Raw genomic sequence first — 27,853 nt, 5'->3', positions numbered from 1 at the left:
TGATCCTTTTTAGGAAATCATCCACTTGCACTACTGCGCCTTACACGGTGTTTACTGTTAGTCCCACCTGTTCAATCGAAACACCGGTAAGAAAAAAAAAAATCGAGGCAAGTTAACACGCTAATACAATCATTTCATAATGTTGATTAAAAGGAAACCAAGGGAACAGCATCGGTATGGCTTTCACACAAACGGAGCCGAAACAAGCATCCTTTCCCCAGCAACTACAATTTTGTCTGTTTTTAAATAACGCTCTTGCTACGATTCCTTTCAATAACAAGGGACGCCTATTTAGGACTAATGAAACTGCCAGTTGTGACAATTAAAAAAAAAACTCCAAAAAGAAAAAAAAAAAGACTAGCAGCTGTGGATACATTGATTGAGCGATATCCTACAGGCAAGGCAGCAAGTCAAACGTCTGAGAAAGTAGTAAAACCGAAATAAAAGAGATCATCCTTTTACTAACATGGAATGTGATAAAAAGTATATTTATACTCTTTACATTTTGTTGTGGCAATCGTTTTGTAATATTAACACATTACTTGTTGAATTTTAGTTAGATTAGCAGACGATCCCGACCGAATGCAAAAATGAATCAGGCGTCGACATCGCAAATCCTCTCTCTAATGCAAACACCTAAAATGGCTTTGGAACAACAAATGGAATTTATTACAATTAATTAAATTTCTTGATCCAAAGTCATTTTAGGTCCCTCTCTCTAATGCAAACGCACAAAATGACTTTGGATCAAGAAATGGAATTAATTATAATTAATTCCATTCATGATCCAAAGTAATTTTAGGTCCCTCTCTCTAATGCAAACACCTAAAATAAAAAAACAGTTAAAGTGCAGGCGAGCTGGTGCATATTTACCATGATAGAACTTAGCGCGAGACTGGGGTAGAAACAGAAACTTAAAAGTAGAAGGGACAGAGACAAGTGAAGAAGAGAACGTCTCAAAATTGAGACGTTCTCTTCTTCACTTGTCTCTGTCCCTTCTACTTTTAAGTTTCTGTTTCTACCCCAGTCTCGGGTTAAGTTCCATCAACCTAAAATGACTTTGGATCAAAAATGAAATTAATTATAATTATTTCCATTTCTTGATTCAAAGTTATTTTAGGTGTTTGCATTAGAGAGAGAGTTTGCGATGGTCGACGCCTGATTCATTTTTGCATTCGGTCTTGATCGTCTGCTATTCTAACTAAAATTCAACAATTAATGTGTTAATATTACAAAACGATTGCCACAACAAAATGTAAAGAGTATAAATATACTTTTTATCTCATTGCAGGCAAGTAAAATTATGGTCTCTTTTATTTCGGTTTTACTACTTTCTCAGACGTTTGACTTGCTGCCTTTCCTGTGGGGTTTCGCTCAGTCAATGTATCCACAGCTGCTAATTTTTTTTTCTTTTTGCTTGTTTTTTGTTTTTTTGTTTGTTTTTTAATTGTCACAACTGCAGTCTTTATTAGTTCTAAATAGGCGTCTCTTGTTATTGAAAGAAATCGTAGCAAAAGCGTTATTTAAAAACAGATAAAATTGTAGTTGCTGGGGAAAGGAAGCTTGTTTCGGCTCCGTTTGCGTGAAAGCCATACCGATGCTGTTACCTTGGTTTCCTTTTAATCAACATTATGAAATGATTGTACTAGCGCGTTAACTTGCGTTGATCTTTTTGTTTCTTCCCGGTGTTTCGATTGAACAGGTGGGACTAACAGTAAAAACCGTGAAGGCGCAGTAGTGCAAGTGTATGATTTCGTAAAAAGGGTCACAGTTAAAAAGTAAGACAGGCCCAAAATACAAAAAAAAAAAGAAGTCTCTAGCGCGATTTGAACCCGGAACTTTCACGCCGCGACGACAAGTACCGGCGCTTTAACATCTCGACCATAGCAAAAGGCGCCGGCGCCGGCGGAGGTATATAAATATACTGCTACCGCTTTTATCTCGTGTGGTTTTTTTTCTTTATTTTGGCTTTTACTTACCCTTCCTGGCCGTAACCTTACCTGCCGCTCCTACAGTATAAAGGGGCGGCCAATTGTACTCCAGTTGAAAGTCCCTGCAATCAGTTTCTGCGAGCGACATTAGGCTTTTGTGCTTGAAGCGATGCGGATTTCTCTGCCATTAGGCAGGGACGCTAGGTACTTCCTTTTCCCCATGAAGCTGGTCACGTCACGAAAAATCCCTCTTGGCCGCGGCCGCCGCCGCAGCCGTAAGATGGGCAAACCGGCCCAGGGTCGTGCTCGAATGTTTTGTCAAAGAACATGTCCTTTGACAAAACATTCAAGCATGTTTGTAAACAACTTACGGAACATTTACCAAACATGCATGTTTGGTAAATGTTTCGTAAGTTGTTTACAAACATTGCGTGGCTTTATATGAGGTCGGGTGATTTGTTTTCACCCTGCTCCTGCCTTATTGAAAAACTAAAATCTAATACTGTTACATAGTGAGGCCTAAATAATTGTTTACGTGCGCATAAACGTTTTATGTCAATGTCAACTTGTACTGTGGAACATACAAACCTTGTGAGCAGAAAAATTTCCTATTTATAATGACATAGTGATGAAAACGATGACACAGTATGCTGACATACTAACTGACATGATGACACAGTGACTGAAATTCAAACAATAGTAGCGGTTATAAGACATAAATAACCTTTCATCTATACTCTCACAATAGGGTGTCACCCCGTCTGTAAAAAAGAAACTGACAAATATTTTTGCTTTAAAATGTACATAAAAGATGAATTCACTGCATACTACCAAAGAACGCAATCTCCTACATCCTGTGTTTCTTGCCCATGCCCCTAAATTAAGACGAGCGCTGGTTTGCTAATTTTTTTATTTCTTGAGCTTGTTTGTTCCTACTCATCGGAATATGCTTACAGTGTTGTCGCATTCGCATGCTGAAGTAGTACTGGAGCAACTGGGCAATTGTTTCTTCTTTGTGTTCAGCGTATGGAAAAGCTATTGTGCACGTGTCGAGAACACTGTTGATTGTGTCCCAGTAGACAGTCCGGTGGTTTTTATTTTCCACGAAGAACTGTTCCGCTTTCTTCAGTAGCTGGAAAGGTTCTTGTTGGGGTGTGTAAGGCCTCCTCTGTTCTTCCCGTTTGTCAGTGCTGCTTCAGCAGAGGTATGCTTGTCGATGCTGAAAGCGGATGGGCATGCAGTGCAGCGTGTAGCTTTTTTGTTTTCACGCTCAAAAACCCAGTTACATAATATACCATGCAGTCCACAGCCTTGGTTTCTTGAGCCTTTTCTGTCCAGACATCTTCGCATTCCCAGTCTTCGACAGAAATTAGACTGTCAAGCTTAGTCTTTACTTGTTCAACGAGATGAGGAGGCTAGGTAGCAACTTGCGATCGGCCCTTGGGATTGCACGACGCTACTGCTCCAGACGAGTGTCATTCGATGGAGCTTTAAACATGGACACTTGCTCTGCGCAGTTCCGGTACCCCGAATTGCAGTTGGGAACGAAGCACGTCTTTCCCATCGTTATAGCATAACTTCTTCTTCGGGTTAAGGCTCATCTTCGTGCACGATGGTGGCACCGGTGACTGACACAGCACCAAAGCAAAACATGAGGCCAGTCACTGACCGCACATCACCACCACATCGCGAAAAAGGCGAGCAAGCTAGGCCCCCGAAATCGTGGCCGCCGAAGAGAGACCTCATACCCACGGTGCTCACACCTCAGCGCCCTCAGCGGCGGCGTGGAACAACTACACTTCGTTTCACCTTATGTTGTACCGCAGCGAAGGCTAGAAGCGCGAGCTCATAGCGTTGGCAGCTGCTCTTGAGTCTCGAGAGCTTCTGCCGCCGGAATGTGCCCCAGAGGAAGGAGCTCGCGCTTTTAGCCTTTCCTGCGGTACATCATAAGGTGAAACAGAGTATACTCCTTGTTCGAGGCTAGCTCCGAACACGATCTAGTCGCTCGCTCCCCGCGGGAAGAGTGGCCAGAGTCCCCACTAAATGTATTTCTTCCACCGTGGTTGTACCGATGGAATCACTACAAGCGCGATCTCCTTGTACTAAGGTACATCTCGACGGCACAGGCTCTCGTGCACCAAGGGTATCTGCCATCCCTATGAGCTCGCGCTTCGAGCTTCCCCTGCGGTACAACATAAGTTGAAACGGAGTTCAGGGTGCCTCAATGTTTTTCTGCTTAGGGTGATGCCGCCCTTTGTTGCACCTGATGCCGACAGCACGCGCTCACGGGTAATGTACAAAGAAATCGACGGAAACCAGGCGTCGCCATTGCAAAGTCAGCGCTAAAACTCGCGCAGAGACACACCCTTTCACGTGCTTCTGAACAAAAAATAAAAACAAAAGTGTGGAACAAAATGGCCGGATGTCTCCATCCTAGGGTGCCTCAATGTCCTTCTAGATAGGGTGATGACACCCTTTGTAGTACCCGATGCCGACAGCACGCGCTCACGGGTAAAATACAAAGAAATCAACAAAAACCGAATGTCGCCATAGCACGGTGAGCGCAACAAACACCTGCAGGGGCGCGCTCTTTCACGTGCTTCTGTCCAAAAAGTAAAAATAAAAGTGTGGGACAAAATGGCGACATGTCTCCACCCTAAGCAAAGCTCACGTGAAGGCACCCTATCTCCACCCTAAACTAGGCGCACACGAAGGCAGCGTAGTCCTCACGAGCTTACACGTACAGCGACTCCCGGCACGAGTCCTTGGCTTGACACCGCTGAGATCAGTTTTGCCATTTTCCCGAATAAAGGCTGGTTCACACTAGAGCCACTCTATATGGCAGCGTAGCTGCCAGAGTAGCGACACGACGCAAAATTATCTGGATGCACGACGTCAGAAGCGCTGATAGTGATCTCCATTTTGGGCCTGGGAGGTTGCCATGGTAACCGTGCTTCTAGCGACGCCGGGTGGCAACCTTTGTAGTCTAGTTGATATCTCCATTCGTTAATTGAAAAGTGGTTTAAGGCTGCGGTCCCACGGCAGCCATCTTGAACAAGGCGTTAGTTCAACCAATAGATGGCGACACGCACCCGTGGATGGCCGAAACATTGGTTCACAGTGCGATGGCTCGAGCACCATCACGTTTCCCTCGTGGCCTTGCTTGCGCCGCTGCCAGCTGTGCTCAGCTAGCTCAAGTAGCGTGGTCCATCAAATGGATGTATGCGATGTCAGGCTGGGTATAAATTGTTCTCTGATATAGGGACATACGGTTCGGCGGTTGTAACGGGCTTTCGCAATAAATCTTACCAAGAAAGAATCAAATGTTGATTGACGTGTCAATATTCTATCAATGGAAATTTCCTCTGCAGGAAGGCACGATCAGTAGACTCAACCAGTGGAAGCGGACGTCAAGTAAACTGCTTCGGGATTTACGGTACTTACCTCACCATTTTAATGATGACTAAAATAGCGTCACGAAATACTGTGTTTCACCGGGTCCGGAAGATGTTGTAAAGGTTGTTACATTATAGTTCCCGGAAAACAAACACCGTTGCAATATTTTCGGAAGTACCGACACACATAATGTAGTAAGTACAGCTTAGGAAAACCATCAGAAGAAATAGGAAGACGTTTATTTGCAATGAAGACGCTATGAATGAACGGCGTTTAGCGATGGCAAGTTATGAGCGTTCGGGAATTTATAAGTTGACGTGATTTCTAACTATGGACATGCGAACAATTAAGACCAGTTTTGTCGGGAGATGGTGTTGCGGTGATGACCTGATATCGGACGACTCATGGCAGACGAACAAGCAAGTTTCTTCTCAGCGAATGGTAAGTGTCCAGTGTCAAGCACAACGCGTGGCTACCGACGTTGTCGACGTTTCGAACACTTACCGCTTTCGACAAAAGTCCTGGCACCTGGGCTAACTTTGTGGAAAGACTCGAAGTCTTCCTTGAGTCCAACGCCATCATGAACAGTAACTGAAAACGATCCACTATTCAGTCGGTGGGTGGCGAAACGTATCCGCATCTGCGGAGCCATGGTCGATGCGTACTCTAACTGGCTGGAAGTTTACACGATGCTTGCCACGACGTCCAAACACGTCATTGACGTTCTACGGTCTCGTTTACCTACTTTTGCCCTGCCGAAAATACTTTTCTCTAATAACGCGCAAAATTTTGCTTAAAAAAAATAAAAAAGTTTTTGAAGAAAAAAAAAAAACCGGCATGAGGCATCAGATTAGTGCACCATACCATCCTGCAACTATCGGGCAAGTAGAACAGATGATGTGCGAAACGAAAAAAAAAGCCCTTTTGAAGCTTACGGAAGAAGCAGTTCAGTGAAGAATCGCCAGGTTCTTGTTCCGGCAGCACGCGACGGTCTCATCTTCCACGAAAAAAAACCCGCCGAAGCAATATTCGGCGGACGAAGAGCCACACCCCTCGGTCTCATAATACTGTGGCCTACGAAGAAAAATCGAGAGATTCCCAGATAGAGAGTAATGGCAGTTTAATCGGTCGGACAACTCGTCTACGTGAGGAATTTCAGCGGAAATGGGGCCTTCCATGTAAAACTTGAGTAGAAAAGGATCTCTGTTGGTTGACCAGGAGGTGTCACCTCTCTGAATACGTTGGATATCAATGCCCTTCAATGTAAATATAACTAAATCACAAAACTCTCTTTGAGTATTGTGTAACTGCCCTTGTATTTGATAGTAGAAGCTATGGTGGTGATTTGGACCTTTCACACCAGGCTCCTTTTTCTTATTTTTCGCCTCATACTCCTTTGCGGTTTAAGTATGCTTCAAGAATCTTTTGGAACGCAGACACTTTACGTCAATGAGGCCATTTCTTCCAAGTAGTCAATCAGGGAATGCTGCTAGAAATCCGTCCCTCATATTAACGAATAAGCCGCACTTCTGCACAGTGCAGTTTTCCTGTTCAACGTACAGTTGTAAAGCAGCATCCTCATTGATTCTTCCTTATACTCTTGCGGGTGAATAAAGTTTTTGGGTACACGATACTTGAAACAAGTCTGGCACTGTACGTTGTGGTTCGACACCCACTAATGTCGTCGTCCTTATGGAGCCTCATCAATTATTAATTACCTCGTCACCTCATATTGCTCTGCATCAACAGTAAGTACAATAGGCTACCGCCATATTACAATCAAAAAATTTAAAAATTTAGTCGTTTAGTTCTTCAACAAGTTTATTATTTATACATTGTTATTACGTTACATTACCTCGAGACGACCGACGTCCATCGTCGATCTTCAACTACTTATGCCTGTATATAAATTAGACGCACAAGGGGGGGGGGGGGGGGGGGGGGGGTCGCTGGCCGAGTGCATGGTCTAGCGCACACCAGCTCGGAGCACTTGGAGCGAAAGCTCGCGCTGCAGAACTCACCCCGCCCCTGCCCCATTTCGATCTGGAAGAGCATCGTACCGGCGTGCGGTCGTGTATCACTACTGCGTGGTGCACGTTAAAGACCCCAGGTTTGCGGCTGTACCGCACTGGCTAAATTGTTCATCTACAGCTGAGACACCAGACGCCCACTAAGGCAGACTAACTTCCGGCTGTATAAACATACACTCAACAATTTGCAATTAGACACATAATAACAAAGAACACAGCGTGCCGCATCTTTTCTTTTGATGCCTTTTTTTTTTTTTTTTTTAAACCAGCGCAAGCTCGTGCCTTCTCTTTTTTGAGACGGTTAGAACAGTCGCACATAAAACCCGCGTTTCTCCTACCCGCCCGCTTCCTCCTCTCATTATGTGTATTTTGTTATAGCTAAATAAGCTATAATATGGTGTATTATTCATATTTACTTTCAGTTTCAGTCAGGGAAAAGGCGTTTCGTGGGAACTAGAGCCAATAAATGAGCGGCGTTTAGAGTATCGGCACTCTCTTCCCCGCCAGTGTTGTGAACGCCGCCATTTTGGTGCTTGTGCAGAGCAGGCGCAGCTGCCGATCGTCATGATTCAAAAGTGCGACATCCTCAGCATTAGATTCGGTGTTAGGAAGCTCATGTAATGTTGCTCTGCTTTGTCAAAAACTGTTTAAAGTGGAGGACGGAAAAGCGTTTCTTGTGATTTCAGATAAAGCTTCAAATAACTGGCAACAATTATTTTAAGCCACAATAAGGCCAAGTGTCGCTACTCTGATGCGTAGCTTATTTAAAGACACTATTCATGCTCTTGTTCAAGAGGCTTGTAATACCTGGAGGGGCCATGACGTAAGCCTCGTGGATTCCACAAGCCAGTACCTTATGACACCTGCCTCTTCTTCATTGTTCCCGCTTGTGCCAGTAAATTAGCTGCGGTTCCGAGTAACAACACTTGGCTTAAAATTGTGGCTTAAAATCATGGTTGCCAGTTATATGGAGCTTTATCTAAAATCACAGTAAACGCTTTTTCGTCCTCACAAATGTTTAAACAACCCGCGACAGAGCATTTCAATATTGCATCAGCTTCCTAGCACCGCATCTAATGCTGAGGAAGTCGTACTTTTGGATCATGATGATCGGCAGTTGCGTTTGCTCTGAGCAAGACCCAAAATGGTGGCGCCCAAACCAATTTCGGGGAACCGAGTGCCGATACTTTAAAGCTCATGTAGTGACTCTAGGCATAAAGTGAACTCGGGTGTATTATTTTCCTCTTCGTCTTTATTGTTTATTGATTTCAATCATATCGAATAATGAACGCATTATATCACGCTACGCTTGTGTAATTATTTGTCTTAGATTTATTAGCCTGACCCAGTACTTAAACCATTCATTTATCGATAGTAAATCTTCCAATATATTTTTTTAAATGTGAAGGTAAAAAGACACGGAGATTGATGATGATACAGACGCCAACGTCGCCCTCGGAAATTTTTTGAACACTAGAAATCAGCAGTTTGTCTGCCATCCGCCAGGTAGCGCAACAAAACAGCCAAACAGTTTTTAATTGTTTTTAAAATTAGCTAAGCTCTACACCTATTAAGAAACCAAAGCAAGATCATTGTGGAAATTTAATACATCGCAATATATATCTATTCCAAACAATAAATGTTATTAAATGCCAATAAATCTGTTTGATGTCCAAAAAAGATATGCGTCAAAAATAGGTAAGTTTGAAGGGCTCCTGGAGCGTTATGACTTTGAAAATGAAAAAAAGCCATCGTCCACCTCTTGGGCAACCATTGTAACTCTAAATGTTATAAAAGATTTTATCATAGTTTAATTATTCCTTCGGCGGCATTTGAACTACCATGACTCGAAGCACCAAAAAGTGCTACGTTTGATATAAAATATCTAAACAAAAAATTTTTATACAACATTAAATTTTTTTTTGCATATTACCAATTATAAGTACTACATCTGTAGCTAATTTTATTGCCCTAGCGCTTGTCATTAAAAACATATTTGTGCTAAAAAATGTCAATTTTAGGGCAATATTTGGAGGGATGAAAAAAACAAAGTAGTGCAAATACCTAAAAAGTGTATCGTTACATTCTGCTCCGACATCATCTTAACAAAACTGCTATATTGGAACCGTGTTATCTTTACTGGATCGTTCATAAAACATGAACTAGCGGAGCAAGTGAGGGTCCGCGCCATCATATTCGCAACGCTACAAATGCGCATGAACAGTAAAAACCAACACATACATAATATCAAATGAAAGAGGATTGCATTGCCTTTCGAATGACATCAATCCCACAAAACAGTATTTTAAAGGAGATGAGTAATGGCCTGCCAAAAAGTACCTAAACTGCTACATTCAGTGGGACCGTGGCCTTAAAACGCCTGGCATCGCAGTACGGCCAGAACCTCTGGAGGAACGGTGCCTGTTTTTTCTGAAAAGTGAGACGATTTGCAGGCCGGGGGCTGTCGGGCGACGAGGGCTGCTATGGTATCGTATGTGCACGGACAAGGCGAGTGGTTTTCGGCGCCGCCGGGATGGCGGCCGCTTCGTGGGACGAACGTACAGTCCTAGCACTTTCGGACTTCGCTCCGATGGAACAAAATCCAATTACGCCGGCCACGACAGGACGATTGGCTCGGGACATGATTGCTGCTCGACTGCCTCATAGTGAGCGAGTATGTTTAGCATCATACTTTTTCAAGATCCGGGGGGCTATGTTGCGCTTTTTGCACTCCCAGGAGACTAGGGAGAGGGAAGTGACGTCAACGACACAGCAAACGCAGATTGGGTGTTGATTTCGTTTGCTTCTGTCAACATCCAATCTGCGTTTGCTGTGTCGTTGACATCACTTCCCTCTTCCAAGTCTCCTGGGAGTGCAAAAAGCGCAACATAGCACCCCTGATCATCCCTTCAAGATGAGATTCTCTCACCGACTGGTGAGGAGCGACGTCGACGGGGTTCAACCAAGAAGGACGGCATGGTGATCTCTAGGGAATTGTTGACGCCATCAAAAAAGACGAACGCCGGATATGAGGTGTTTTCGCCGACAGGCCAAGTGGTCGTTCGGAAATTTTACCGGCATTCGAAAAGTGAATATTTTTATCTGGTGTAGCACACATATCCGTGTTAAAGGGGTCACGAAATTGTTTTCAAACTTCTTCTTCCTTACCTGTAATACTTAACTCAAAAGAGAACTGTGAAATCACGCAGTCGTGACATGCTTAGGCACCGGCGCGATAACCCCAAGCTTTCACCGTGATTTTAAACACACCGCAGAACTTGGCATTCGCAAGGGATGGTAAGTCTTTTCAGGGAACTCATTGGCCAGGAACGCGAATTCAAATATCCATGGACGAATTGATTGCTGACGAGCGCATACATCCGAGCGACGCAGTTTTCTTGTCCAATGCGTGAGTTGGGGTCGGCTGACATCATTCTGGCCTTTGTAGGCATTGTAAAGAGGATATTTAGGACGATACACACATAATGATAACATCATAGCACACTGATATTATGGAGCACAAAACGGGCCCAGCTACAGAAAATTAATATTACTCTCATAATAAATAAATACGTCTGTAATTTGTTAATTACAAAGACGAACACACCTCTGAGCATCTAATTTTAATGGTATGCGTTGATGCATTATTATATAGCAGAACATTTCATTTACGTCACTTGAGCAAACGCCAGTTTTTCACTTGAAAAACAAACCAAAAAACACTGCGATCAAATGCAAGCTATTGCAACGAAAGCAAGTTATATAAAAATCTTCAGAACTGCCATTTCGCAAAATTGGCGATTATTAAAAAAGGTTAAAGATCGCAGGAGCTTCCTCGCTAAAAAATGATGTGATTATTCGGTGACCCAGGGCTGAAACAATTTCCCCTAGGCCCTACACGTGCCGTATACCTTTCGTTATGATTCTCAGAAATTCATACTTTCAAAGGAAGCTAGTAAAATGCGAAAATTTTATCGTAAAAGCTTTGTGGAGCGCAAGTTCGTCTGCTTCTTTTTGCAGGGGTTGGGGTGACATCAGAATGCCGAGATCTGAGTGGCTCCGATTGAAGGATAGTGGGTAGGCCTAAAAGCATGCTGCCTTGAGGCCTACCCACTATTCTTTATTCAGAACCAATCAGAGCTCGGCGTTCTGAGGTCACCACAACCCCTACTAAAAGAAGGTGACGAACCTGCGCTGCGCATACACTCTAAAAAAAAAAAAGGTGTCAAGGGAGAATAAGTGCCCTAACTTACTCTCCTTTAACTCTATCTGCATGGAAGTTACTCTTTCCCGACCGCTTCTTTCGATGATACTCTCCCTTAACCCTCCCTCGACCTCGAGAGTAACTGTAACGAGAGTTATTTTCTCCTCGCGATATCACGGGCTGTCGATAGATGGCGCCGCTATGGGTTCGGCGCAAGTTCGACGCTGTTCGGCGCAGGTATTTTTTTCGTTTTCTCGGGGAAACCTTTTTTTCCTATTCGCTTTTCTTTTTTTTTCTTTTTTTTTGTTCTTTTTTTTTGGGGGGGGGGGGGGAGATGGGCAAGGATGTTTTAATAAATGAGTTGGTACAGCCTGCCTTGACGGGTTTATATTTCAGTATTTATTAACTTAATTATTACCTGCGGCAGGAAGATCATTGCAGCGGGGGACACTCCTTTATCAAAGCAATAGGCAATTAATGTTTTTTGCTACAAAGATATATTAAACAATAAACATATAGATCAGTGTGTAAACGGGTGTATGAGCGGATGCTGACGCGCGTGTGCGATTATGTTTCGTTACATAAGTGCCTAGGGTTGTTATGTAGCCCAGGGATGTTTTGGGGGCATTGTTATATTTTTGGGGGGTCGTTTCAAGTTACTGCTGAGCCCGACCTCACTGATCGTAGGAACAGGTATATGTATAAAAAATGTATTTTTTCCACATTCGCATTAAAAGCAAGCAAAAAGGAAAACCTCCCTCCGTGACAGAAGAGGTCGGCTTCGCGCGGTCTATTGCATACGCCACGTGACGACCATTTCATAAAGTGTCGCCCTAAACACGGCGTTCGTTTCGAAGCCATGCATAGATTCAAAAAACCTATACATGGCGGCAAGCCAGGTTTATGGTACGTGACACTAGCGGCTCCCTTATTTTCACCGCCGTGGAGAAAATAAACGACGGAGCCAGAGCGTTTGGAAAAGTTGTTAGCGATGATTTCCAAACTTGTTATGCGGTCTTTGTTTTGAGTCATTAAATAAACTTGGCTTGACTACTACCTTTTTTTCCAATATTTACATTTTACTTTCCGAAGCGCGGGAGTCGATCAGTCTTCTGCTCTGTTCAAGAAAAGCTCTGGGGGGTTAAACCTTTAACTCTGCACAGTTTGCTACATCCTTTAACTGTTTTAACCTCGCTCTCCGAAGCTCCCTTGACAGGAAGGTTTTCGATATAAGGGAACATTCAAGATCGCTGCTCTTTTCCGCTGTTCATCGAACAGTTCCTAATGTACAGCGGAAGCACCGTGTAGCATTCCGGATATCGATATTTATGGTACGGATCTCACTGGCTTTAAATATAGATACCTTAGTGTGTATTACAGAAGTCGTATTTCGCTGTCCAACAGAGCCACATTTAAACTGCCATTGACGGGTTCACCTTACGTTCAGTTGATTCTACACAGCAAGCGATAGCTCAATTATTTTGGGAAGAACGTAGACTGCTCTATGTCGCCCTACGATATGTTAAAAAGTATGCTAAGCTTCTTATGTTCAATGTCCCCGAGGTACGAAACACGGACGACAGAAGCTCAGTTAAAATGAATGAGCGAAAATGTCTGTACGTTCTGTAACTAGCGGTAGCTTCCTCCATCTAGCATGGCCTTTGAAAAAGCCTGTGTCTAGAGTGCCGTGGTACTCTTGCCAAGCGTTCAAGTGCCCACGTCCGATGGCACTCTAAGCACGCATTGGAGTGCCGTCCGAATGCCCTAAATGGGCTGTACAGAAGACGTGGGTCAGCGCGTCCCGAGAAGCATAGCCTGCCGCATCCGTAAGCTAAAGAAATCCGATTCACAAAAAACTTTTTCACCATCGAAGTGCTTCGGAAGTGAGGGAAGTGTCGCAAGCGGAAATTTAGAGGACCCAGAGGAAATTAGAGAGTAAATGAATTTAGGGGAATTTAGAAGATAAATAAATCTGTCTTTTAGAGACAGCCAAATTTACTTATAGGCTTGGTCTTGGTACCAATCCAGCCAGCTGAAAGTCATGATGTGGAAAGATTGTGAACTTTAATTTGGTCTTCTGTGTTTGTTAGTTACCGAATCGACAACAAACCAGCACCGACCAACCAGCTCTTTTACGAAGCAAATATTTTCCCGAAAAGACTTTAAAAAAAACTTCGAAAAAACAAATCAATAAACACAAAAAAAAGATAGTGTGGAATGGGCATGCTGCGGACACTAAAGTTCGTTAATATTTTCTCTTTTCTTTTTTTTTTTTTTTTTGTATGGAGCATTAGTTCAAGCTGGGTGCAAGGTGCGCAAGAAACGAGCGAGGCGCCCGTTGAGTCCGGATTCCCTGGATTACCGCCTTCGGAAGCACACGCTGTCCTCGGTTGCCACACAAAGCCTTTAGTCATGGATCGGGGACTTTATCCCCCGTAAGCTGACAGCGCGGTGGAAACTACGTGCTTGTTAGACCGTTTGACTGTCAGTCTCGCACCACGTGATCACCCCTTCTCCGCATACACACGCGCGGCGAGCGAAATCAAGCGATAGGAGTCAGGCCACTGAATGGTTGGCTAACGCTTAGCTTCACCGCATTGTCAACTTAGAGATGAACGAAATAAGAGCTCACCTCTACAATCAATTTCCGGCCTGTTATCGCCTGACATCACTTTCTGCGCGCGAAACCTCCAACCTTGAAAGCAACAAGATCGTTTTGCCCACGAGCAAGCTTCCCGGAACTTTAGAACGGATGCCTTGCGAACGATGGGGCCTAGGAAGAGCAGCGCTGCCAATATTTTTTTTTTTTAATTCTGTTTTTGATTTTACGAACGGTTTCGGAATATATGACAGAATACCGTTTTGGCATCTCCACAGAACTAAGATTTAGTGACCCTATGAATGTGTCATTGATAGTAGGCATTCCATGCGAAATTATGCATAAATATATAGGACAACGATAATTTATTTGTTATGTTTGTGAACACGCAAAATACATAAATGAATTAATTAATATATTTATAAAAGTATCTGTTTCACTTTTTTTTTCAAGAAGGTCTTTCTCGCGCGCTGCATGGGTAACAACACAATCATCTAAGTACTGACGTGTGCACTTATATGGCAGAATTTTTTATTTTTATTTTTATACAAAAAATCTTACGTTAATTTACCTTAATTACTTTTCTCGATAAAATTTTCCCTATAATAAGCGACGTGCTTAAATGCATATATGCTTCTGTGCAACCCTGCTGTCATTGCTGCCAAAAAAAGCAAACATCTTTTGATAGGACAGGTCAGGAGTGCTTATATTATAAATTTGAAATAAACACCCGTGCCAAAATCACCGGTGCATTTCCAATGAGAGGGGCCGCCATCCCGTGCTCGCCTGGCGTATAAATGATCAGTGACTCGTCATTCGTAATCTATAGATAGTATTTCGGATGAAAACATTATTTCAAAGCAAATGAGGGCGAAATTAAAGTCGATGTGCCATAGTGAATCGTTAATTAAACAAGAGTCCCACCTACACCAAATCTATGACGTCGCGCTTAGGCGGTGGTGCAGCCTATTGAACGGAGCATGGCCGAACGCTTCACACTTCGGAAAATGGGTACATGCAGCGCGTCGTGCGCGGAGCTCTTGTGTGCAAACGCGTGCTTCTTTACACGCAATGAGTTGGTGTACACTCGATTCAAAGGTCAAACTGTTCGTGAGAGATTATTCGGCGTGAAGTCGGTCTGCCTTTCAAGATTTGCGACACTGGTTCACGCTGTACATAAGACACGCGTAGCTAGTGCAGCACGACCGCTAACCTGAGGTCGTTAACGTGCATCACGCGCTATACTTAGTTTCGCCTCCGAATGAACCGCAGATGCTGTTTCAGTGCTTGTGCACCCGCGAGCGCTCGTGTGCCTGCCGAGGCGTCATCCAAAACAATTAGCTCGCGCTTTTACCACGTGTGACCAACAATGGTCCATGCTGAGTTGAGACGAAGTATTCCTGGTGTTCATAGCACGTTCTGTAGAATGAGCTTGCGCTCCTCGTGCTCCTAGCTCCAACCAGTCAGCGACACGCGCGGGCTAATGCCCGCGCGTGCACACGTGCACACGTGCGGGCTAGGGCGAAATCCTCCCTTTCAAACAGAAATGTCTAGCGCAAGCGGTCATTCCGCGAAAATACCTCTGAAGGCTGCACTTTCGTGCCGGTAGCCTTCGCTGTTTAAGGACAAGCTTCGGGCACGTGCAGCATTCGCGCGGAAATATATTTTGGTGTTGTAGTAGTATTTTGAAGTGCAGGAGAAAAGCTGGAAGCCACCCGCATCTATTTCACGAGCAGAATGCTCGCGAAAGTAGCGTAAGTACTTTTAACGTAAGCTACCACTTTTAGAAACAGATTGTAATTGTTTGAATAATCTTCTATTTGTTCTTTTTTCCCGAAAAATTAATTCGTGATTGGAGTGATTTCTGAGAATACCGGTCACCAGTGATACCTGTATAGTGCCATATTTGCGTGACATTTGAGTGCTGTGCTCTTGATGCATCGTGTTCCTTTTTATTATTCCTGTTTTTTTTTTGCAATTTGACAACTGGACTTTTATGTAGTCGGACGCTGTGTTTCTCTATCTGTGACAATTTGATAGTTTATATGCAAAATTCATCCCTAAAGTAATGCCGTCTGCACACTGTAGGCATTTTATAAATAAATAGAACAAATAAATATCCGCGGGAAGGGTGCGCTAATAACTGAATGAATAATTTTCGATTAGTCTTTCAAAGGTTGGTATTTTACAGCAGTTAATCATTCAAATATTAAGCTGAGATCTGTTTTTGTAGTGAAGGCAAGTGGAACCGTTCGCGGGTTTTAGAGATTCGAAGAGCTATCGCTGTAAAATGGTAACCACTCTCCAATGTACTTTTTTTTTTTTTCGGACATGTTGGTTTGAATATATTTACTGTGGCGGATGCTTTCAACGCGTGAGCTCTTGTTTATTGGGGGCATTCCTTCATTAGTTCACCCGCTCTCTCTTGCCTCGGTATTACGTATATCATATGATTAATAACCCCTCCAACTAGCAATCCGGAAAATGGGTTTTATCGACGTGTTGGATCCGCTATGGCAATCAGTTTGTTGGAGGATGCTTCATAGACAAAATCGTCTCGTCGACACTGCGCTGTTCCATCGACGGTTTCATCAAAACGAGCGTTGTGTCGTTTCACAACATAGCTAGCTTTGCTATAGCATTTATGGGCGAGCCCTGCGCACTTTACGCGTCCGTAACGGTCCGCCGGTCGGTTGTCTGTAACCATACAACAGATTGGAGCCACCACGTAACCACAGTGGAAAAAGCGCTCCATATAATAGTAACAAGGTCACGTGACTATAATCCGTGGGGGCGATGTAAATATCGTCACTGATGAATCTATGAATCCCGAACAAGAGCTCTGCCGGACAAAAGCTTTTCACGGACCCGTATAAAACCTCAGCACTTTTTTTCAGAGACCCGGATAAAAGTACATCATTTTATGACTACACATGAGCAAAGGATTAATGAAGAATTTCTTTAATTTCATTGCTAATCTTGATATGAGGACCGTATGTTTGTTTCTGGGGACCGAAAACTACGTTCAGAAATGTCTCGATATGGGCTCATCGGGGCCGCCAAATGGGGCTGCCGATGTTCGCGTCAATGCCTCGCCGTTCTGTCGCGGTCAAACGCATGGAACCTTTCGCTCCAGATTATTAAGTTGACTCTATGACCTCGAGAGAAAAGCTTCGTACCCTAACTACGGGTTTATGGACTTCATTTCGTGGCCAGTGAAGAACCCCGTTGCGATTGACGGGACAAGAACATATTGTGAAACGTGGTTATACAAGGGCGGCTCTATGACTTTACGGCACAACTGCTGCCACAATAACACGCCGAATGCTTCCAACATGGCACCACCAAGGCACTGATAGCAGACGATAACGTTGTTTTTGATTTAGAGTTTAGCCGGAAATAACGTCAGCTGCAAAACGCAAAAAAAAAAAAAAAATCATACGAACGTTTATCAGAGTGGACTGCCAAGTTCCACAAGGGAGACCGCTTTACAGAAAGTTCATGCCCTCTGTACGATCTGGTGGTGCACGAAAGCACCCGATGTCAAAAGCTCGTGTCAAATGCCTCACGGCTGACACTCCACCCTTTTGCCCCGCCTTTAAAAAGCTAGCTTGATCAGAAGCCCATGACGCGAATCCCCAGATCATATGGCCGGGTTCTCACCGTGATGGCGAAGCATTCTGCTTTTAATTAAGAGACAGCAAGTGTGCACGCGAGCGTGTGTAACGTAATCATGCCGTCATTTGTAGACCTTCAACATATTAGGTTAAGTCATGGAACAATGATGCTACACTTGTACGATCGCCCACATGTGGTTGGTATTTTAGTCTACAGATTTTAGTCTACACATGTTTGCGTGCATTTTTTTTTTTATGCGCATGTTTTGCTGTTTTGTTTATGTTGAGGCAGAACCTAGTTAGCCTCGCTGGTGCTCCGAGGCAACGGGAAGTGGCTGACGATTTTCTTAAAAATCATATTGCCTCTTTTTTTTTTTTTTTCGTTGGGAGACATTTGATTTATTATTCTCGTTTTAATGTTGACAATAGGGTTCAAGTTGAGTTCGGAGCGTCGTGTCTGCCAGACTCTTTTTGTCTTCTTGCTCTAGAGCTGTCATGTTTAAGCAATCTCTATGACATTGGTTTTTTGGATACCGGGCAAGCAAATACCAACAGAGACAAACGACAAAATTCGAGCGCCCTTCCCCCGCACGGGAAAGGGGGGGGGGGGGGGGGGGAAGGCGCACGCACCGACGGCCTCGAAACGGAATGCTTAAAAGGTCGCTCGGCCTGGTGCAAGAACTCGCTCTTTCCCTGGGAAACGCCGAGAGAATGTGATGAGAGAACAGTTCCCCTCCCGTTTTCCCCACACTGCCCCCCACACCCATCACCAATCTCTTCTAATCTCTTCTTTGTAAGCGAAGAGGACTCGTCCTTGAAGGAGGACTCCCTTCATTCCTAAGCTGACAGTGTCGAGCGAGCTAAGCGCCCACCGGACCAGTTATCACCTGCTTCGAACTCTGCACCTGGTTACAAGAGGGAGCGTGATCACGTGGTTAAAGACAGACGTGCGATTAGTTCGCCGGGCACCCCTTAGCTTCCTCTACACTTTCAGCTTAGGAGTGACGGAGCCCAGCAAGCAAATCACACACAGTAAAAAAAAAAAGAAGAAGAGAAGAAAGCGTTCAGGGGCGCGCGCGCCAAAACGCCGTCGAGGCGAGATCTCTTTGCTTTGGGGCATTTCGCCATCAAGGCGGCGGAGGGAGGCCCACCCGAAAGCCGGCGCACTCAGCTCGCGGACGAAGACGTCTGTCACGTGATGTTTACTGGCCGCACCACCGGCCGCACCAGGCCGCACCGTCGGCACCCCGGCGTAGGCTCGCCGACGGCAGCTCTTCCAGCTCTTCCCTGACTTCGTTGCCCCGACCACATGTCACCATTCAACTGCACTTAAAAGGTAAGTAGCTCATTTTCGCATGCGCCTCTAGAGATAATCGAAGTGCAGAAGGACTGAAAGATGCGTAACTTAACGCGATAGCGCGTGTTGTGTCAGAAAACGCGCTCAACCTTGTTGCTTCCGCTTTCCCCACTCAGTTACACGAGGGCAACGCATCCTCGCATCAGACTCGACGCGATTGACGTGTGCAGAACAAGGGCTCATTGCCATGGGAGTTTGGTTTGCTCTGGTTTCATCCAAACACTTTTTGTTCGTACCTTTTCGCTTTCCGGCGCCTTAAGCAGAACGGAAGAAATCAAAAGCACTGAACCGCGCTCGTTGAATAATTACGATGGGCGCTCTCGCGTGCTGAAATTTAAAGAGTGCATGTCATATCTCCTTTAATCTATTTATCTATGTAAAAAAAAAAAAAAAAAAACTTGTCTTAGGCAGTGGTGTGTTCGTTTCACATCGCGCATCCCCGCTCCGCGAATGAGGCCACCAGACGGTCATGTTACATGTCGAAAAATTGCCTTTCTGGAGCGTTCCGGAGGCTGGCGGCAGCGTGCTGAAGTTACGTGTTTTACTCGTTCGTCGGTATTCTCCGAAAAAGTTATTTAAAACCCTGTGTAAGCCGTGAGACTTGCCGTTGAGAACACGTCAAAAGTTTTACGGACGCGCAGTGCCGTAGGAAAAAGGCGCAACTCGTCGAAATCAAGTTTACCGCGGCGTGATCAAAGCCTCCTTGGCACGCCAAAGCGCTGCGTGTCTCTGGCTGCGCGCGCCTGGATACCGATCAAGAATCGGCGCCGCGGCATAGTTTTGAAGGTGTGTCGCGCGTAGATGTTTTTGCATCATATATCGGGCACGGAGTTCTGGGTCGTCCAGCTGTTCCGGCAAGTTGCTTTGAATAAAGAGGAAAAACAATATGGACGGTTGCTCTTATGCACTATTAACCATGGCTATTAACCATGTTCCATATCTGCTCTAATGGATCACATGGCAGCACAAATAGAGCAACGCTGTGGAGCAAGTTTGGTTTTCGAAGGCAAAACTACAAGACAGCGAGAATTAAATTTTTTGAAGCGCGACCCATACGGTCATGTGCAGTCCCTTGGCCAATCACAATTAGGTGAGTCGCGCTCAAACGTCAAGTGCAATAAAGTAGGTTTATAATGGTTCAGCACCAGACTTGTTCCGTACGCATTACAAGTAATCAAATTACTTGTAATCGATTACTTTTTGGAGTAATTTTGTAATCAGTTGATTACTTTTATTAGGCAGTAATCACACGAGTAATCTGATTACTTTTTGAAGTAATAAAATGACATGTACCCGTTACAATTTGTCCACGCCCCCCCCCCCCCCCCCCCCCCGGCACACGCCTTCTTTTTATCAAACGACAAAAATAAAATTTGCTTTTTTTCTTCTTTTTTTTTTGTTTTTTTTCGAACGGAAAGACGAAAGATTTTTGCGGAGCTGTAGGAAACGAGGTCAATCAATCTCTTTCTATGTACAGTTTCTGTAAAATATCCGTTTTTTTTTTTTTTTTTTTTTTTTTTTTTTTTTGTGCTGGGACTGGGAGTGGGAAGCACCAGTGAGTGAGAAAGGCCATTCAGGGCGAAGTTTGAGGAAGCAGAATGTAGCTTTGTGAGTCCTTCGTTCAAACTAGCCCCCTCACGCACACACACAGATATAAAAAAATAAATAAAAAATCCTGCTTAGGGTACCTACTCGCGGCCTGTATGAGAACCAGTACCGAAGAATGCCTAAAGCGGATGCAAAATATAACAAAGGCAGTTGAAATATTTCCCCATTTCTCCTACGTGGTCTTTGTGAGGGTAAACGGAACAAATGGTTCCGGAGTAAATGGCCCCGGAATAAATGGTCCCGGAACAAATGGTCCCGGAACGAATGGTTCCGGAACTAATGGTCCCAAGTACAAACTAGGGAAAAATGGTCCGAGATAAATATTGCCAATATGGGTTCCGCTTTTTCGAATAAGTCCGATAAAATTCAATAACACTCACCGGTAAAACATTTTACGGTTTCCAATTTATACGAAAAGCTCCGAATTTCGATGCTGCTGGTTGCACGAACTCGTCCAGTTTTTATATATTTCTCGGAAGCTCAAAAATATTTCGCGCTGATTTTCTTTTTATTTTTTATTTAATCTTTTGTGCTACAAGCATCATAAAATAATATATATTTCAGCCCATAAAAAAAAAGAAAAAGTTAGGTAACCTCTCTACGACTATAATCAAATTGGGTTCGCTTATATATATATACTGCTCAAAAACACTGCTATATAAAAATGATGCTCAAAAACAACTGCGAGGCATGTAACAGGGGATTCAGCAACATAGTCTGGCATAGCCATCTGTATGGAAGGCGATCGACGCTCTACGGGCGGAAGCTTCGTCTGTCTCCCTAAAAACTGCTCAGGAGCTTTTACGGAGAAGAAAACAAAAACAGCGCTGGTCCAGATGCAGCGCCGACTGCAGACTCTCCGCCCAGTAGGAGCAGGGAGCAAAGACGATGGAGGAATTCCTTCGAGGTGTCAGTCGCACTGCTCGGTTTTGAACACCAGGTGTAAGATGGTAAGGCACATCCATATATGTGCTATCAATAAATTGTATAATTTCTGAACATCTCGTCGTGAAATATAGTTTAACCTAGCTAGCGCAGTTGCTGATCTGGATAAAGAGACATGGAGGAACATCAAATGTGCATGAAAACCTAATGCACCTATAAAGGCATCGAGCTCCCCTCGTTCTGTGTGCTACCATGACGCGTCACGGCGAGATGGAAGTAATTTGAGTTTCATGGCTTCAACAGAATAAGGGTACTTATTTTTTGTTTCAAAAGAGCCTATTGATACTTGTAGTGGACTATTTCACTCTCGCAAGTATGCGACGCGAAGAGAAAGGATATCGAGACCAGTTTGATAGATAGATAGAAAAATAAAGTTTAGATTTCGACAGATAATACAATGATTAAAACAAAAAGTAATAACGGGATACGGTCCATTCGTCACATGCGCACTCGTCACAGGACGATTGGTCACAGGACGATTCGTCACACAGGAACATTCGTCATAGGATGACTCGTCACGCGGCCAACTGGTCCTACAATAGTTCGTCCCCCGAAGAATGTATTGTTCAATTTAGTTCGGTCGGACAAAGTGGCTCACCTCCTATCTTAGTATGTCTTTGGCTTCTGAAAGGCGAAGAATTTGTAACAAACGTTTTAGCTTCTGGTTCGGTCTCGAACATTGAATGTTGGTTCGGCCTGACAAAGTGGGTTACCTCTAATCTTAGCATGTCTTTCGCTTATCAAGGTCAAAGAATTTGTAACAGACGTTTTAGCTTCTGGGTCCGTCCCGAACGGTGAATGCGGAGGCCATATAAGAGTGACTATTTTTGAACTCGGACTACATTCAAAATGATGGAGGTGATCGCAACAGAGAGAGGTGGAGCCATGCAGCTGCACGAGAGGTACTCGTACATATGCAGCAGAAAGAATTCCGATACTTATTGGTTGTTACGAAGAGGCGTATGCAAGGCAAAGTAAAAACTGATTTGGCTGCCAATAGAATTATTGCTCGTTCAAGCCAGCAACTTAGATCAACCTGCTGAAGGGTCGTAATATGATGAAAGGAAAAGCAGATGAGTATTGTAAGATTAGTTTTTCTAACCGTTGGTTTATGTCACAGTAGGAAGTCGTGAAACTCCTCAGGCAATGTGGGCGGTTGTTGAAATTTACAATTTACTATCGTACCCTGCCCGATCGATGTGACCAGTTACCCGCATGACGAGTCATCCTGTGACGAATGTTCCTAATTGACGAATCGTCCTGTGACCAATCGTCCTGTGACGAGTGCGCATGTGACGAATCGTCCTCATCCCCAAGATTTAAGCGCGAATGACATAAGTACAAAAAGAAAAGGGAAAAAAAAGAGGAACGATACTAATGAAAGTCTTACAGTTCACCGATGCTGCGATCTTCATCAGAGTTCATTTTCACGTAGGTGGTGCAGCGGCAGAGTCCGGGTTTGGTTGTGCCGTCTTGGCGGAACGAGGTCTTGCGTAAAGCTGCAAGGCTTCGACGTGGGGTGAAGACCTTGCGTATAGCTGCAAGCCTTAGCCCCCGTGAGCTTCATGATTGCCCAGTCGGTCCCGAGAACGTTTTGCAGTTCGTCTTTGTCTCTCGTCTCAGTCTCTTTTCTCGTGCAAACTACTCGCTCTTGTCTCTTCTTAATTTTCTTGTTCCCACCTTGTTGACCCCGAAATCACCACAATACTATAAATATCCTAAAGCCCCTTATGTGAATATAGTAATAACTGCTATAATATCGTATAAGGTCACTAAATTAAGAGTTTAGATATAACTGTTGGACAGTATTCATTTCAAAAAGATTGTGACGATTTTGAAGAAAATTAAGTTCAATACCCGACCACTTTCTTCGAAGTAACCGGCCTCAAAATATAGACGAGATCCGTCATTCCACCAGGAAATCACTGATTGAATAACGGATGAAGTATATTGCATGGTGGATCTTAGTTTCTAGACGATATTCTTACGGGACCATTTTTTTCTACCTTGGATTTGGGACCATTAGTTCCGGGACCATTTGTTCCGGGACCATTTATTCCGGGACCATTAGTTCCAGGACCATTAGTTCCGGGACCATTTGTTCTTACACCCCTTTGTGAGAAGCAATGTTTCGAGTTGAGAAGTGTTCGGGGCGATCTCTTCCGCTAATGATACTACACATGATCCGCTTCAAATCCTGGAGCTGCTGCTCTTTGTATAACATGCGAGCTCATTCACATGTGACTAATAAAATGAGCGACGCAAACTTTGAGCGACAACACTTGCTCAAGCTTAACAAGATCTAGAATCCTCTCCACTCCCCCCCCCCCACACACACACACAAACATACTGGCGAACGCCCAAATCATCAAACGTCTTCAAACGAATTCTATGCTTGTATCCGCATTGTGAAGGTGCAACGACCACGAAGAGGGAGCCAGTTTTTCTTCTTCAATACTTGTGCAAATGTGAAATATAGGTTGGAAGTAGTTCATTGTTATGAGCGCTAAAGATGTGTCTTCACACAATAAAGTAATCGGAAAAGTAACGATTACTTTTTAAGTAATGTCCAATTACTTTTGCCGTCGAGTAATCAAGTAATCTAATTGAATACTTTTTAGCCAAGAGTAATAGTAATTGTAATCGAATACTTTTTTTTAGTAACGTGTACAAGACTGTTCAGCACTAATCAGTGATGAGGAGCTATCGTGCACAATATTCTGTAAATCGTCTAACGACGAAAAAAAGACGTACTGAGTGCGACACAGTTTGTGCGAACAAGTGATCGCTGGTTTTTCCAGTTTTTCTCTTTGAAACCAAGGGATGTTATCCAAGTTATTGTTGCTACGGAAAGAGCTCATATAATGTAAGCAAAAACATTTTGTGCTCGCTAATACTAATTGGAAGTGAAATGTGCCGATGTCGTGTTCGCGCTAACAGTATCATGATGTGTACCTTCCCCTCCTCGTTCGTTGCCAATGGCCACTGGATCAAGCTCTTTTTGGACCGCGAGTGCCGGAAGTTACAAATACAGGGTGTCACAAAAGAAAATTTACACTGTCTTTTTTACTGCAAAAATAAACTAGGCATCGCCGAAAGCTCATTCTCCGCCCAAAGGCAGAGCTGGAGGTCACAACCAGATGCCAAAGTTTCAGCCTGATCCGATAACTTAATCAAAAGTTATATGTGATTTTCTGAAAATTTCAATGGGAAAATGGAGCCCATTTTTGCCCGTTTTCGGTTTCTGGTGCCATAGAGCCCCATGTGTTTGAAAACTCTGTCGGCTGCCATTTGCCCAATGAAATTTTCAGAAAATCACTTGTAGACCGACACGCTGTTTACAAACAAGCCGGCGTTTGCCCACACCAGGTGTGGGCACTGCGCGTGCGCAGAAACCGAATTCGCGTGAAGGGAAGCGTCTGCGCATGCGCAATGCCGTCGACAGCGCCACCGCAGCTGCGTGACGTCAGGGCCGCGTGTTGGTCTATAACTTTTGATTAATTTATCGGATCGGGCTGAAACTTTGGCATCTGGTTTTGACCTCTAGCTCTACCTTTCGGCGGAGAATGAGCTTTCGACGATGCCTAGTTGATTTTTGCAGTAAAAAAGACAGTGTAAATATTCTTTTGTGACACCCTGTACAGTCGTCGGGGTAAAGCAAAACGCTGCTCCAGAAGCACATATATGGCTTCACACACATTGCACTCGCAAAACACATTTACACGTTGATTCTTTATTGTCATACGAGCATGCGAAGGCACAGAGACGCAGTGCTTTTGTGGGCCAGGGAGCTTTCATCACGCCACTAGACCGGTGAAACATGCTTTCGACAAGTTGTGCCTTTTTCCTGTGGCACTCTGCTGCCGTAAAAATTTCCACGTTTTCTCAACGGCAAGTTTCACGGCTTACACAGGGTTTTAAAAAACTTGTTTGGCAAATGACGACAAACAAGTAGAAAACATGTCTTCAGCTCGCTGCCGCCAGCCTCCGCCACGTTCCAAAAACAATTTTTCAATGTGCAAGATGGTTGTTCGGTGGCCGCACTCGCGCTGCAGCCAGCAAGCCGGGATGCGTGATCCGCCAATTGTCATAGAGACCGGTGGTTCGTTCGTTTTGCGGTAGGCCTAGCGGGCGAACGACGACCGTGCTTGCATAACCTACCGCAGGATGGCGCCACCGACATCATTAGATGCTGGCTGGAAGCAGACGATGACGTGCCACCTGCTTTGGCCGCTATGATTTATTAAATACTTTCAGCGGATATGATGTGTTACCGCTTGATAATAAATAGGACTGAGGTACACAAACCACTTCTGTCCCGCGGTGAGCTGAGCGAGCACTCTGCCATAGACGGAAACAATTTTGTCCTTTTATGAAATTAAGGAACTCCAAGTTACTCGCTTATATTTCCCTACGTAAAAGCAACTATTAAAATATGTGCTCGAGCGAAAAGTAGCCACTTTCCGAGAAAAATGTTCAACTTTTACTTTCCCTTTATAGTTGCTTCCCTTTGGCTGGAACGATTATTGATGCCTTGCATGGGAGGAAGTGAGGTGTCAATCATTGTTTCAGTGGCCCCAATTACTTGAGGAACACTTGTATGATCCTTCCTCGCTATATTTGCATTTTAAAGGGATGCTGAACCGAAATCTGGATTCCACAAAACACGGCGGCAAAAGCGTGCAACGGGATGCTACAAACACCAAAACATCACCCATATAGCGATATCTCGACCATATTTTTAAAAAAAGGAGGCGCATTTGACAGATATGTTGACGTCTTGTTTCTTTGAGAAGAGCCGAGAAGGAGAGGGAATGGTCTTGCGTCTTGCTCGCCTCGTCGCCTTGATGGGGCGAAGCGAAGAGAGGAGAAAACCAGATACATTGACTCCACGTCCCTCGTCGGCCTCGTTCAATCTCGATCTCTTTTTCCAAAAATACTGCCGTCCATTCGAAATATCTCCTTACCAGTAGTGCTGTAGGGATTGTAGCGTCCCATCTACAGCTCCTGCATTGTTTTCTGAAATCCAAATTTCGGTTCACCATCCCTTTAAGGAAAAGTGCATGTTGCGACGTCTAGTTTATTCGCTCTGTTAAAATAGTTTTATTGCAATGCAGTTGTCGTAGACTGAACTGATTTAGTAAATGGATCGAGATTTAAAGGCATTTTGCGTTTTTACTTTCTATACGCTTCTATTACAACACTTCCAACAACAATCGTTTTGCTGCTAATATTTGTCTGTATTATAATCACAGTTAAAATAGTTTTTATGGCACTTTGAGGAACTGTGGGGTTTTCTATAGTACTTGCATCGCTTTTTACAAGGTGATGAACGACAATCACCTGCTCCAAAAGCTGAAATCGGAGGGGTGGGGGACACGCTACCACAGCCATGATGGACCACTCACACATATTTTTGTTGCAGTCTATACTGTCACGGGTGGTGAGTCGTGACCAATAAACAAGAAATAAACAGAAATAAATAAACGTTTAATGTGGCGAACTTGTGCCAAAAATAAAGAAGGAAACAGAAGAAAGCAGAGCGTCGCGGGCGTCGAAGTCGGCGTGTCAGCAGAATCGAGCGCTGGGGCGAGACTGACTCGACAAGGTCGCGGGCGGCCTCTTATCTAGAGTGAGTCAGTATCTCGAAGATTCGGCGGAGAAGGTTCGAGCGTAGCGCGCTCGGGGCGAGAATGAACAAGCACTTTCTACAACAACAAAAACAGGGATGAACGATAGTTATGTCCGCAGCAAGAGTGAACGAGAACTTTCTACAAGTCCGTGACCCCTGCGCGCGGCAATACTTCTGAGCATCGCCAGCAATGACGGGCCCATGTGCTGGACGGACCATGGGACGCCACTGAACCGATCACTCTCGAGCCAACCACGGGAAACCAGCGGCTCCCAGAACCCGTCCTGGTGGATTTCAAGTTAGGAGCATTAGGAGCCTGCCAACATTGGTCGTCAGCTGCAATGCCTCTACAAAAGCCGCTGTCCCATGCCAGCCATTCGGGGCACGCTACCACAGCCGTGATGGAGCACTCAAACATCTTTTTGCTGCAGGTTGGTTATTTGAAAACTTCAGCTTGCTGTCATTTGAGCAACTAATGTCTGCTAGTGGTATTGTGGCCCAGTGATTGCCAAATTTAACACAGCTCTCTCTAAA

The sequence above is a fragment of the Ixodes scapularis genome, unplaced genomic scaffold (genome assembly GCF_016920785.2).
Source record: "Ixodes scapularis isolate PalLabHiFi unplaced genomic scaffold, ASM1692078v2 PGA_scaffold12__126_contigs__length_90152505, whole genome shotgun sequence".
Classification (NCBI taxonomy): domain Eukaryota; kingdom Metazoa; phylum Arthropoda; class Arachnida; order Ixodida; family Ixodidae; genus Ixodes; species Ixodes scapularis.
Note: the sequence above shows the minus strand (reverse complement) of the source record.